This window comes from Labrus mixtus, chromosome 14 (assembly GCF_963584025.1).
Source record: "Labrus mixtus chromosome 14, fLabMix1.1, whole genome shotgun sequence".
Taxonomy (NCBI): Eukaryota; Metazoa; Chordata; class Actinopteri; order Labriformes; family Labridae; genus Labrus; species Labrus mixtus.
In genome coordinates this window covers 12,314,581-12,328,471 of record NC_083625.1, presented here as the reverse complement: position 1 = coordinate 12,328,471, position 13,891 = coordinate 12,314,581, and positions in this window count along the sequence as shown.

Below are 13,891 nucleotides of genomic sequence, written 5' to 3'. Positions count from 1 at the left end.
GTCCCTTCCAGTCGCTGGTGTTCTTGTCTTTGGTTCAAATGGATGTAATAAGAGAAATGGGGTTTAATTGACACATTTTAAGGGTCAGTGTCAAATGCCTATTTAATGCATTGTAACGTAAATAAACTAGTTGTGACGCAAGGGAGCAATATTTATTTGCTTTGATAGAGTAAAATATTGATGCATATGTGGTAAGAGGAAGTCCATCTGATGAAATATTCCTTGCGATTACAGTTGGTTTTCTAGCACCCAGGCCTGCTTGCATCATCTCTATGATGGATAGCACATTCAGTAACTCATATATGCTATAGGGAAAATAACAAATCTCAATCTCAATCTCAAACAAATATTTTATTTTCTAATAGATTATTATATTCGGATTATTTTATTTAAGATTAATTAATATTTTTTTTACAATTATGTCATATTTGATTTTTAATTAAATAACATTTATCTTAAATGGTATATGTTGATTTGGTTTTTGATTAATAGTGAAATGCATAGATTTATACTGCTATGAGTTTTGCATGGTGACACGTTATAGAGTTTGACCAGCAGATGTCGCTATGTGTCAACTTAAAGAACCCACACAGGACCCACGAAAAAGAACAACAATTTATTTGTATGGGAAGAAAATTTCACGAAAGACGAGAAGAATACGATCAGGAATAGAAAGCAGTATACTGATCTGATAACTGAAGAAACATTGTAGGTACTCTGAACTCGACCTAGCTTCCTTACAATAAGATAGTCCTATACAAAAACTAAACTTTCAGAAATGTAAAGTCTTTCAAGTCTTCCTTAAAATCCATGCTCCCCTTTTTAGTTGTTGATGCATTTATTTAATCACACAGTTTCACATAAACATTGCAGCATGTGTAAGTTAAACCTGGATTCGCTATACATTATTATATCAACATACAAAACACAATATTGTAGCCTATACTTACTATACTTGGCACACTAGGTTTATTAATACAGTTATTTATATTGTCTGGAAACTCTTGACCATTAACAACGCGAAACACATTTAATATTGTGTAACAACTTGATAGCCCTAACCCTAACCCTTTTCACTGCACTGGTTCTAATGAAATCAGAAGAAAATAGGCAACCTCAAAAAAGTCAAAGGTCCTGTGTAGTCTACTCTGTGCTTTGAAAAGTGAGAAAATACTTCAAGGCTTAACTCAGTTCAATGATGAAATAATTTTGAAATTTACATTTAATAAACTTATTGTTACCTTGTCATTTTAAACCACTGATTCAGAACTACAGGCTGCACTATCTGTTGATGACCACTAAGTGTCAGCAGTACGCTATGGAATGGATATAGGGAAGATGAACATCATGAATGATATCTGTTAAAATATGTGACCGTTTTTTCCTTTTTAAACTCAGTTCTGGAGCATACAGCCATGTCACTTTTTTTCACAGTCTCTATTTCCTTTTCCCCTTTGAATTTGTTTATTATTTATCAAAATACTTAGTTGGAAACTGAAAATCATTCTAATGAAACAGTCCGTCCATGAATAAATTGCCATTAGTCGAACTGTTCGAACTAGAAAAAAATGCCACAAGTGTAAGTACAGTTCTGTAATTGTGGCAAATGTTAGTGCTCATGATGGAGTAATGTTGGTTCTTTGTAGATAATATAACAAAGATTAAGGTCTTTTATCTGCTTTTTGTAAAGTGTCTTGAGATAACATTATGAATAATGTATACAAATAGAGATTGTTTGATTGATTGATGGTTCTAGAGCATCACAACAAAACAGCTTGTCAACTATCGTCAGACAAAAAGTCACCAACAATATTAATGCTGTTTAAGTTTTGGTCAAAAGGTGTCACTCTTTGCTCAGTTAACATCTCATACTGTGGTGATATAGAGTACACTTAAATGAAAACATGTAAGATTATGTATTACATTTTCAAATGAAATATGACTTTTCTGCTGTTGCTTTTGCCATGAATTCAACAATAATGGTGAATGTTGATTCCTATGATAAATCTTGTCTTGGTGACACAGCAGGGGGTTTGTGCTCTTAGCTAAAGAGAAAAGTATTTTGTTTGTCAGGCCGACAAGGTTGAAGAAAAACACAGCGATCATCAGGTAATTTTCACACCTCAGCAGAAGCTTTGTGCTGGGAAAAAAAAAGGGTGTGAAACCATTTATTTAGTGATTACATGCAGGGAACTGAATGTCTGGTATGTCACACAGAAACCAATAAGAGAGTGGAAAACAAACAATAAAGTAAGGTTGAGGAATGTGTCAAATGTCTTTGATGTATTGTCAGAGTTATTGTGACAGGTTGGAGACATGGTTTTATGGCTGTGACATCAGTGCACAAAACATGTTTTGTGTCTCTTTCAGGAGTCAGAGGCATCACGTTTTGAGAGTGTGGCATGACGACAAAATGACTACAGAAACTACTTGCACCCATTCATTTAACTGAGGTTAAAGTCTTCCAGATGTTTGGAGTGCTTCCTTATGTTAGGCCTCGTCCTGTGCCTGGCTCTGGCTGGTAAATAGAGTATCAGAAAGGTCACAAGGTCAAATATGCCTTCTTGTTTTGCTGGAAAGATTTAGAGAGGACACACTTACCAGAGACATTGTAGTACATGTGTATGGTAAGAAAAAAAAAATTACACCATACTACTGATATTGTCAATAAAACATTGGTGTGAATCAGAGGAGAGTTAGAAGTGGGTATACCCTATGGCAACTGAAAAATAAGTGGGTATACTCCATATACCCTGCAATACACCACTGACTGTATTGTTCTTAAAAACCTTACAGTGGGGCTCTGGATTCCAAAAGTCCTGACAAAATATTCTTTATTTATAAATTGAGAAGTTCACCTAGCCCTTAAATATTTTAGAGCTTCAAACCAGCCAAAGTAAAAAAAACGAAACAAAAAAAACCCCCCATATATTTAAGAATGATGAAAAATTAAATATTAGAGAGCATTGACAAAAGTCTGTAACAAAGACAAACCTTGTGCTTAAAGGGAAATCTATACATAAAAATGACGTTCCACTCATTATTTTGTCAGCTGTGCTTATTTGAATCCACTGAAAATACATTTGCAGTGATACTACCTCATTGTTCTGTGACTCTTGCGATATAAAACCTATAACCTACACATCAATAGAAGAGCCTCGTACGGAGGCCAGACCCAACACAAGGCATCATTAGGCAGCGCAATTAACAGCTTACAGTTTTCAACAAAGTCATTCAGCAAAAATACTCACTAGCATGCTTTGAGTGCAGGGGTTATTATAATGGATTTACTGTAAACATTCTTAGCAAAGCACTTTAGTTCATGACTGATTTAGACAGCTCCGAAATGAGAGACTATTGCACCGGCGCAGTCCAGAGTGTAGAAATCCAAAGCTATGGCTTTCCCGAGCTTGTCAAGGGGACTGCTTTCTGGCATTTTTTCAACCTGGACAGATATTGATAACATATTGATGTGCAAGTAATAAAGCAGAAATAGTCATTTAAAGCCCAATCTTTTAAAAGTTTTGTTTTGCTGTTGGTATGTCATGATCCAACTTAAGATCCATCAATTGCTGTGGACTGAAATAAAGCATTAACATTTCTGTGAGCCATGTTTTTCTTGTGGTGTGTGTGCGCGCGATTGTGCGTGCGCGTGTGTGTGTGTGTGTGTGTGTCTGTCTGTCTGTGTGTGTGTCTGTGTGTGTGTGACTCCAGTGCAGACTAATGACTCAGGGCTGGCTCAGTACCTGAGGATTGGGTTACATGAGCTGTCTGTCAGCGCACACAAAATGAGCCCCCTCAGGACAGAATAGACAAAGTGTTGTTCACACCACACCGATGTCAAGTACTATTAAGAAGTAATCCTTCATGTTTGTTTTAGGGAGGTTGGACTACAGATGGGTGATGTTTGACACCAGATACCTTCAAATCACAGGAATGTACTGTGATGTTTTGTTTATTGGTGCGGTCCTATACAACTAACAGACAGATTGACTATGTACATTTTCTACACACACACTTATCGTGTTCAGGGTCACAGGAGGCTCATCTGGTTGAGAGCTACACCCTGGATGACCTTGTCACAGTGCTGACCGAGGGAGAGAGACATGTTGTCCGTCTGTCCTCACACTCATAGGCAACTTAGACTCACTCATTTATCTCACGTTCACCTTTCTCTGTGGGGTCTGCTGGTCTGTGGACTAGAGACCACTGAGTCACCATGCCTTTGATGTCCTGTGAGGAGTCTTTCAGATAGTATGAACAAGGCTGAAATTTGAAATGATGCCTCTTTATGAAAAGAAAATAAGACCATTAGCGACAAAATGAAAGAAGGAATTAAAATCACTCTGCTGAAACAGCCTTTACTAATTTTCCACAGCAAAGCTTCTCTGTAACTGATATGTTTAACTGTTAGCATGAGGAATTTTGCTAGAGAATATTAATGCATTAAGTGTGAATAAGTGATGACGTACCACTTTTTCCACACAGGTCACTAAGTCCTACACAGTAGCTTTAAGCCTGACATAAATCAAAACCACTCGCAGCTCTTAAATTCTGCCAATAATTCATCAGAAATGAAAATGATTGCCGTAGGAATAAGGTTTAGTTGATTTAGTAACACAGAAAAGTCTGCTCAACCTGTAATTTCAGACAGCACTGTTCATAAAATATCTTTAAAACGTTTCAAATGACCACGACTAGCAAGACCAGTCAAAGGGATGTCATGATCCAATAATATTTGATGCGTTTTCAATTTTTGATTCAAATAATGGAGTGGGATTGGGGATCCAAATAAGGGGTTCTCTTTGTGTAAGCAGAACAAAATGCAACAGGGACCTATTCATTCATCACTTTGAGACATGTTTGGAAGATATTTCAGTTTTCCTATATCCCACGAAATTATACGCACGAGCTACAAAGTTGTTACATCCTGTTTTGAAACGTTAGAAGAGTAGTTTTTAAGCTTGTCTTTTATAAAGAAAATGATTCCAGTGACATTTCCATAGATAAACAGCTTATTTGGTGTTAAATCAGTTATAAGACAATACCAAAAGCTATAGGTATCTGTATCAGGAGTGAAAAAAATCAGTGCATCTCTCTGGTAGATGTGTTCTATAGATTTAGAAATAACTTTCAAGTTTGGGAATTCCCCCCTAAAAAATAGATAAGCCAAGGATCAGGATAGTTACTGTATAACTACGACTATTGTTTACAACTTTAACTCTTAACACAGTTTGTCTTGTTGTTTCTTTCTCAGCCTCCCCCTCCTTCTTTTATTGTGTGAACAAGCATGTAAGGACATGTGTGTTCGTGAGTGATTGTGCGGAAGCGTATCTGTTTGCACACACCTTATTTGACCAAAGGATGCTGTCACTGAAGCATTATCCAACCATTCAACATATCAGTGAGTTACGGCTTAACTAATATTGACACAGCTCTTTCTAGTGAAAGAGCAGGCAGCTCGTACAGATGCACAAACAGGTCACAGCCTATTATGGTTGTGAAATACAGAAGGAAGGATGCACGAGCGAGGCCTGTCCCTGACCTGCCAGAACTGGGCTAATAATTCTTCTTAAAGAAACCCAGTGGTTTGGAATATAGCCCGTAGTATTCAACGGGTGTGATACAATAAATCGAGGACAATTTTATGTTTGTGCAGAAAGGATTATTCAAAGTCTAACTAGCAACCTGAGCATCAAAAATGGAAGTCAAGTGAAGAGTAATGTCTAAGAGCAAATGGTAGGTACACTTATTTGCCAATATCTGATTTTGGAAGCTAAAATGTCATTGAAGGCCTCGCAATTGGGAGATGAGATAGTTTATCGGGGATTGCCTTCAGGTGAGAAATTTGTCTTGGGCTCTTCACCCATGCTGCAGCCATGAAAAGACACCATTCAACATCATTCACATTAAATACAAAAAATGAACATCATAAATAAGGTCCAGAGAAAATAAGATTATAAATAACATTAGAGAAAAGATAGTCCTGTTCTGTCTTATTTTTAAGTATTTTAAGTTTTACAGACGCTATGGGTTAAATATAATTTTTAAACCTGTCTTAGAGAAGCCTGTTCAGAAATAGTCTGCAGGGATGTGTGATGTTTACTTCCCATAATCTCCCATGCAGACTAAATCAATCGGATCAGTTTGCTTTGTAACTGCACAGGCAGGTTGAACAAAAAATGCTGTGATACCATATCTGATAAGGCTCTATGACTGCCTGTTGGAAAAAAAATAAACGTACATTTCTGAACATCACCATAAACTCTCAGACGACTTAAGAAACGTAACAGTTGTTGTAATCTGCTACATAGACTGTCTGTGTTCCAGGTCAGGACATTGTCAATAAAAACACCAAGTTATTTATATGATGAACTGTATATGACGCTTCAAAAATACTTTGTTTCAGACTAAGTTATTTGCAATTCATAAATTAAAGAGGGTTCAAATAGATGATGACTGAGGCTTCATTTTGTGAATTTATTTTTGCCCTTCGTGCTGAAGTCAGAGTTCTCTGTCCTGGGTCACTGAAAGGTCACCTCCACCAATACGTCATCTATTATGATCTGTAACAGACTGAAACCAACACACCTTCTTCTCCAGAAACTCCCTCTTAGGTACTTCATAACAGGAAAAAAAACAACAGTTTTCACTGCAGGGAAGGCCACTCCACAGAACTGGTAAAAACACGTCCCCGAAAGACTGTGTCTCCAGAGACAGCAGCTTTAACTCCGGAGAAAGACTCTCTCTCCTGTTGGGGACTTCATGCCGCACAAGGACTGGAAACCTCCCTCCTTTCTGCTGTTTCAGAAGTTCCCACAGCAATAAAAGACACAAATGAGAAAGGCAGATTAGCAGCCGCTGGATGGCTGAGAGCTTTACTTTCCCTCTTACTGGTGGTGATGGCACGGATCCAGTCCCTTGACTTACTTGGCTTTTTTTTTACCTTGCTGTTTCCCTCATCCTTTTTCTTCAAAGTTTATTTTTGTCCTTTGTGTTCATCTTTCCTTGAATATCAAATTTATGTGAGACCTACCAAGACCTATGAGGCCATGTCTGTGAGTTTTGGGCAACACAACCAAACCTGACTCACAGCTTGGCAGTCAAGAAGAAGGTCAAATCATCTTTGCTGTGTAAATTATTAGCCAACCAAATCCACAAAAACATCGTTCAGTGACCTTGGGTTTGTCTTGTTGCTGCTGGTTGTCAAATTACATTGACATCTACAGCACTTTGTTCTCATTTGGAAAGGGTGGATGACTGGCAACAGCACCAAGGAGGCATTCGGAAAACACACTCCCTTAAGACATGTGCTGAAGCAATCACAGAGCAGAGGGAGGCTGGCAACTAGAGAGAGAGAGAGAGAGAGAGAGAGAGAGAGAGAGAGAGAGAGAGAGAGAAAGCAGGGAAGAGGGGGAATGCAGACCCCAATGTCCTCCTCACATTTTATACTGAATCACATGTGAGGCCAAAAGCCAAATGCGACTAAAAACCACAGCCTGTTCAAGGAAGTTAGGCCGATTCCCAGGAGAACAAGCACGGGTGCAGAAAGAGAAAGTAAAGGAGAAAAACTGGAAATGACCCAATCAGATATGACCTGAAGATTCAGTTAGTTATATTGCAGGTACTTTCTTTTACTTAAATATTCAGGTCTAAAACCCCTCAAAGCAAAACTGAAAATAACACATAGCTGTGGAATTTTTTCTCCAAGGAAAAGATTTTAATCATATCCAGACCAGACATGATGTCACAGCCATCAGCAGAAGCTAAACCTAAGTAGCTATAAAAATAACCCCCCAAATGGCAAATGTTAGTGCACCTGTAATTCAGTTAGGTCTTGAAGGAAGAGGGAGAGGAGATTCAATTACATGATTATGTCTCTGTTGGAGCTTGGTCAGTGGCTGTTTGGGCCCACAGTGGGCTGATTGTTTAAGGTTCACCAACTGAAAGTTTCCTGGATATTTAAAGTATGTGTGGGCTGCTTTTTTTTTTCCAGGTCTATTTCTGTCCTTGTTGTTCTGACGCACATAGATAGATAAAGCTCTTTGAAAACCTCTACTTTGGCCAGTCATTTTCTCTGATTGATAAATCAGTCAAACCCTAAGTCCTTGCCATAAAAATGTTGTTTGAAAGAGTAATAAACTCGATGATTGACCCTGAGAGGAACACGCAGCATAAAAGAGAAGGAGCACGCGATAGTCTGGAAGTCATCATGCAAACAAGGTTAAAGTCGACCCCTTCTACTCCCCCTAAAGCCACCGAAGTCCCTGAAGACCCCAAGAGGCTGTTAACAGGTTCTGAAAGCATTCTTCAGAGATGTCTTAGAAATCTTCAGCTCCCATCATCTTAACAACACACACACACACACACACACACACACACACACACACACACACACACGCACACACACACACAGAATGACTTTCAAACACAGCTGGTAACAGTGAGATGATAAGCGGAGGAAGCCAATCTGGTTTTCATTGTGTTTGGATTCTTTTGTGTTAAAGACCTTGATGGCTTTAATTGGACTCATCACATAAATGCAGTTTAGAAACATATTTTTTGGCAACTAGAAAGAAGAGATTTGTGCCCGTGTGGTTAAGACCATAATATACTTTTGTATTTATTTATTTTCTGAATCAGTGTGCTTTTATTTTGAAGTAACTGCCTGATTGATTGACTGACTGATTGATTTTATTTATGTATATGAAATATATAAAATTACAGTTTCTAAGTTTTTTCAGAAGTCTTACAGGGGAACGCTAGAAGGCTTATTTTACCTTTCTCGTTATTTTAGCCCGTTAAAAGCTTATGCAACATTCTGGATTTAAATATTGCAAAAATCAAATATACCCTATGTCCTTTCATCTTTCAGTAATTTCTTCCTTCAGAAGAGAGTGAAGTCAAACTCCCTCTGGATTTGTTGTCACCAGCTTTGTGTTCACATGGACAGGATGGTGCTTCCTTGAGCTCGTTTATGTTTTGCTCAGCGGCTCAAACGTGTTTCATACATTTTTTTTTCGAGTGAGCTCCTCCCTGTCCATACGTTAGCCCTGCCACCACGTGCTTCGTCTATGGGCATAATAAGAAAGTGTCGTGGAAAGAGTACAACTGAAGGAGAACGGACAATACTTTCCAAGACCCCCAAAAAGATTTTCTTTATTCCAAAAAGACACGCAGATAAGACTGAATATAGTATACTTCGAAATGCATCTGTACTTGAAATTGATCACAGAATCTGTTTTCAGGGGTTTATTAGCACTTGTCTGCTGCTCTCACTGCCTCACAGAAACCTGAGAGTGAAACAGGACGAGAGGGGCAGGGCAAGTGTGGAGACAGTAGGGGAGGAGGGAGCTGAGGGATGACAGAGGTGTGTCTGAAGAAAGGATTGTTTAGGTCTGAATATCTGCTCTCAAAGTCTCATAGTAAGCTTTTAGGGAAATAAATTAATAAATGGGGAACTTGTAAACAAACACTGATTTTTTTCCATCTCCTCTGTGTAAGACAAAATTAAAAAGCGTGTCAGACATGTAGATGTTGTGATTGAAGCGGTAAGAGTGGTTAACTGCACGCTGCGGCCTGGTTAAGTTCAGCTGCTGTTTTTCGGTGCAAAGTAGGAGCGGTAAACAAGCTCTCAAGAAATGAAACGAAACAAAAGCCAGACACTGGGTAATTTCCTGTCTGTGTGTGAATGGAAGGCTTTATAAGTGTGTTTGTGTGTGTGTGTGTCCCTTTTATGTCTTACTCTCATCAGTGCTGTTTGACATTCCTGCAAAGGGCTGGACCGAAGTATTTAGAGAGGATGAATTGAGGAAGTGAGGGGTGGACAAGAGGGACAGACAATTAAAAAGAAAAGGAATAAATTGTTTATCCAAGCGTATTGAAAAAAAAAAAAATAGTTTGACTTCTGCTTGTCAGCCACTTGATACTTTTTTATTGGAGGCCAAAACTTGTCGTGCCATTACATTCTTTACAATGATCAGAGTGCAGTCTGTCTTCCTTTCTGTGTGTGATTTCTCCCCCCTGTTTGTGTGAGTGTGGGGTGGAGACGTCTTTAAAAGCAGGTGCTTCAGTAGCGTTACTACATTCCGCTCCAGTCCTCCTTATAAAGGAAGACAGTTATTCCAAGGTGTACACGTTTGGACGGTTTGGACTAAAAGTAAGAGGGACTCTTTTTCAAATGGACCCGAACTTCAGCAACAACAAAAATCATAAACAAAAAATGAAATCATAAACAAAAAATGAAATCATAAACAAAAAAACATTTGCAAAAATTGTATCTGAATGTGTTTTGGGATATTCATGTGAAAATGCAATAAATCAACAGAATTAATCAAATATTTGAATTTTAAGTTTCTGACATAATTTGAAAAACAGACCTGTTCAACAAAGCGTTTGATGCTCAAACTTTGTATTCTGTATGAATGAAAATGAAGTATGCACTTTGCTCAGTCCACAAACTAGCTCATAACTGTCACTGCTCATCATGACATGGGACTTTCAGAGGAATCACAACTCAAATTTCATCACTTTCATATTTCTCTAAAAGTAAGACAATAAAGCATGCATATAAATGGGCCCAATTTATTTGCTGATATTATGACACTGCCCTGTCAGCATTAAGCCCTCAAACTTCAAAACATTATTTTTGAAAAGTATGCAAGACTTTAATGCTTTTTATTGCATGGATACGTAATAAACCCCTAACAAAATCTTCTCTGCCTCCTTTCTCTAAGATTTTTTGTAGAACAGCCAACATCTGCTGAAAGACATAGAATTGACACAGCTATCTATCTGACCAAGTTATTATTTAACATCCATTCCTGATTTCTGAGGCCAACCACAATGTTTTTAAATGCAGCCACATTCACATAAAGTTGAATTCCTTTTCACTTATTGAGTTGACCATAAGAAAAGGTTTGTAGTAAGGCGTTGTGGAGAAATAAGCCATCTGGTCAGTTTAGAAAAAACAGAAACAAGACACCAACAAGTTGGCAGTGGCATACCACAAGGCCCAGGTTTAGGCCCAGATAATTTAAATAAAGATAGAAAACTCAAGTAATGAACTGTTCTTCTTGTATATCAGATCAGATATAATTGGTATTCAGAAACAGGGAATTAACAGAAAAAAATAATAATAGTTAGCTGGTAATTATTGGCTGGTAAAATGAATTTCTAAATATACTGCAGTCTGTAAGCAGTCACCGGAAGAGAAAATAAGCCGATTTCTAAAAGTGTCTTTGAGTGAATCAGATCGTTAAACATGATGTTTTTTAGGGGCATCAGAGATTTATAATGTAATTTACTTAACTGAATCATGAAATCGAGTAAACAAATTGGGTAATTTTCTCAGAAATTTTCTAAACGCTTTAACAACTAATGGATTTTCCCTCTACTGGTCATTGGAGGTAACAGGGCAGTTTTAGGCACTTTCCAATCTATGTCCATTTCTTTAAGTCTATGCAATAAAGACAAATTGGAGTCTAAATACGTATGGCTTCCTCAAATTATACTTTTAGTGCCAGCCCTATCTTCGGCAGTGTGATCGGCCTTGAATGGTTGGAATGAACTGTGACGGACTCGCCTATTAGAGACTTCCCCTTTGGTTTACGAAGTGTGCAATCTTTTAGTGCTGCTAAACAACACCTGTTCATCGTGTGAGGCCTCAAAGTCAGAGATGTTTGTTGTTTTGTGTAAGGTGAGACACTTGTGTTGATTTGAAAGAATTTAATGCAGGGCACATTACTTTTATCCAGGAAAAACAAATCCTCTTTTTGTACAATTACTTTGTTTGAGGTTAACCCTGTTCACTCATGTATTTGTTCACTTAGTTATTTAGACCTCACTCAAATGAGAATCCCTAATGAACAGTAAAAAAGCCACAGAATGTTTTTTTTTAACATTTTAACATTCCTATAACCAACAAAGTGTCCAGTTACTTACCACAACCAACAAACAAACAGCGGGATCACACAGCATTGATCTAGTGAAATCCTTTAAGCCCTATTTACTACAGAGGATTGCAAATAATCTGCTACTGTAAAATACATCATGACGCGACTACAATATGCAGTGGTGGAAGAAGTGAAGATAGAGACAAACATGTTAGGGACTTATGTTCTTAAAACAAGCCAAAAGACGCCGTTATTATCTGCATGGATGAATACCAATAGAGGTTCAGGAGGAAACTTCCTTCCTTATTTTGTCTGAGCAGGACCTGTCAGAATGGAAGATAAAACTTTAATTATGTGTTTAATTTTTTATTTATTTTCCAAAATTGCATTTGGTTCATCTTCATTTATTACATTTGCATGTAGCAATATCTCCCCTTCAAATTAAATATTCAGTTCAAGTGTAGACATCTTATTGTATGATGTAGAATTTGTATGATTTCTACATTTGCATGACTTTACTCTGGTGTAATTGAAAGAGAAAACCTAGAGGATTTGCTTCACATTAAGTTCCCCTTCAGGTTTGGATAAAACTGTGGCTTGCACAAAAATCTGCCTTTTTTGTTTGGCTTTAAAAATATACACATTTCATATCAAATGAAATACAGGAAAGCAAACATGCAAAGGTTGTAGTGACATGTTTTTCTTTTGATAGCACATTTGGGTCATGGATTTGAAGTAAGTCGCTCATATTTTAGTTGTTGATGATTCAAAAACTGAAAATCACAAGAATATTTATATTTTGTGTGTACATGATTTATCAGCATGAGAAGGCTTACCACATGTGAGAATAGACAAAGTGGCAGTCACAGTGATCAGCCTGCCAGCTGGCACGAGTACTTGTTGGCCCTCACCTCTGCTGTATTGTACATTAACTGTAAACACCAATGTGCGGTCGTCAGCAGCCTGCATGTGTGCACGTGATGGGAAACATTTGTGTGTTTTTCTCAGGTCAGAAACATCCAGCACATGAGGACAAAGAATGCATTGTTACGGTGTTGATCTGGTTAACTATCTCCATGAGGGGCATTTGGGAATGTTTTAATTTGATCTGAGTCAAAAACACGAGTTGATAGCCGAAGCTTTTGGCCTGCAGCATCATTTTTCCTCATTCTAATTTTCTGTATGTTCACCAGAGCGGTTTCAGTCCCTGAAACTAATTTAGTCTAATTGTGTTTTGATCTGTTTTGTAATGCAAATAAAGATCAGCACCATCAGTTGTTTTCTTATTAAAAAAGGTATAGCATGAAAATACATTTTAATCCACATTTGTCTTGCTCATTTAGTGTAATGATACATTTTTAGGTAGATTATAAGATTCAAAAACATGCGACACAAAAACATGCGACACTTTGAAACAATGCAAAAGAAATGAGTTTATGATATAACATCCTCTGGGTAAAGTTTAGTTAAAAAGAGGCACAACAACATCTTAGTAGCAGGAACAAGGAGTCCACATGTGATCCTATAGAGATTATTTAGTCCAGGTGCAGGGTACCATCACAGCACATGAGGTGTTGAAGATGTCACAAAGAACTGTATCATGTTAATATCCTTCAGGATTTCCTGTAACACAACATGCCCATTGCACAAAAAGACATGTCCAGCTTAAAACAAATCTCCATGTTCTTGTGCAAACTTGAATAACAATAACCATTTAAGATAACTTTGACTGAGTCTGATTTAGCTGTTTTTTTGCACATGTGTTCAATTAAAAACAAAATGACATCTGTAAATCTAAACCAGCCTCCAGAGCTTTGATTGCATTTTAAAAGTTGTCTGTAGCACGCCTGTTGCCATGGCGCTCTTCATCATCAATGCTTTCATGACAACTGATTGTTCATTAATGAGTATAGATCATGGTTCTGGATTTAAACCTTAGTCATAGCATCAGATAGCCCCCCTCTGATGTAACGAGGTGGGCTTGGTGTCAATTAGTT